The following is a 2039-nucleotide window of genomic DNA, read 5'->3' on the forward strand; positions in this document are numbered from 1 at the left end:
ATGGATTTCGAATACTTATATTTTGTACACTTATTGATCTGGACGGGAAATCAGAGGGATGAAGCGAACAGAAAAGAGCGAAGCGAAAATGACACGCATTGCAGATGGCGGGCAGGCCAACTCTTTTTAATCGAGTGTTAATCAATATTTATAGTCAGATAAAAATAAATTACAGACATGTGATGAATAAGATAAAACGTGTACACACATACGCTCATATAAAAACTGTCAGGGTTAATAAGTGAATAATTAACGTTCAAAACATGACTCGAGATGGATAGGTAAATTGGCTTATCCTGAAGCTAGAATAAGGTATATGGGCTTAACATATCAACCGACACTACAAGCTCTTGTCAAACATTGCAAGTTTGATATCTTGAAAATTTCCAGCTAGCTTGTTGTCATTAACATGTAGTTTGAGAAAAAATATGCGACTGCCAAGGTTTCTGTACTACATGAAGCTTTACAGTCTTGAAGCGTTTATCATACTTGTGTCCATGTTTTTAACCTTGAAAATAGAGGCACTTTTATGAACAAGTACTTATGTCATTACGTACAAATTCTTTACGTTAAAAAAACACATACTGTGCAAAATTTAGTGATCAAACACCTACCCATATATCAGCAACAATGTTGCGATCTCATCAAATAATTCAGGACATCGTTTTATTAGCTAAGTAGATGATTTGTATAAATTAATAGAAAAACCTCGCAGCAACCAGAAAAGAGGCTGAATTATAATTAGTTTTAAAGTGTAAAGTATCACATACACATTTTAGACAAAAACGGTTTCTTGAACCTTCTGTACGGAACACTATCCACAAAGACTATATCACAGTAATAAATGTATGTAACCTTATCAAAAATACTACTAATAACGCCCTTTGGAATTTCTAAAATATTATTTTACACATACAAAACTTAAAAAACCAAGCATAAAGTGTAAAAAACATGAACTTATGTATGATTTGACAAAATATTGATCAGACACTTAAAACTATACATTTCTGTTTTACCTATGAATGTAAGCAATTACAGAAAATTATTTTTCCCATGGACCAACTGTTTGCCTAGACGCTAACTTATTATATATAAAACAAACCACTCTCTGTTGTCACCGGTGATACACGACCTATTGGTATACGCTTTGTCTTAAGGAACGTTTTTTGTTTACATGTCATAAACTTTGTTCAGTTTTCTAATGATAAAGATCCTTTGCTCAGGCTTGATCAATAATTCGCTGGTGCAGAAAGGCTCGAGTCTAGCCAAGTGACAGTTCAGCTTTGTGACTCTGAATATTTTTATACTAAATAATAGAATTTCGTCAGTTGTGAAAAATATTGTCATTCTTTAAGTTATAGTAAAGTTTTCTTAAGGATGATCTTTAGAAGGTTTTGAATGATGGCTAATTAGCTAATGGAAACCCAATAGGTAGTTTGCAGAAGGACCTACTAGCTAGACAACTAAAAACATTTTCGAATAAATACCTTGACGCAATTTAGCTTTAGGAGTAAATATAATAGGAGTTAATGTAATCAAATATAAAATATTATAAACGTTTGGAAAGAATGAATACATTTAATTAAATCTATTGGTAATTTGTCATAAGGACCAATCTAAGACCACATAAATGAGACTATCTCTCCATTTATCGATCCTTTTCTGTTGTTTATTTTGAGCTTGGTTTCGTTATTAACCCGAAATTGATATCCTCCTAATATGTTGTTTTTTATCCATCTGTCTACTTGCCTGTCTGTCTATCTCTCCGATAATTCGAGTACTACACATTCTAAACGCATTTCAGTAAATAACACCGCAATTCAGTTCGATTAAGTTTCAACCCGTGAAATGCAATTCTTAGTTCTTATAACTTCAGTTTCAGTGTATGTTTCATCGCCAACCAGCACAAAAATAATAACTCCGGCCTGTTCTCCTACGATGGCATTTTGACGCTGCTCGTTTGTAAACTTTCCATCGATAAACAATCGTCTTAATTTTTTTGAAAATTCACCAAGAAAAAGCCGATCTCCTGCCTGCCT

Source organism: Schistosoma mansoni, chromosome 2, assembly GCF_000237925.1.
Source record: "Schistosoma mansoni strain Puerto Rico chromosome 2, complete genome".
Lineage (NCBI taxonomy): Eukaryota > Metazoa > Platyhelminthes > Trematoda > Strigeidida > Schistosomatidae > Schistosoma > Schistosoma mansoni.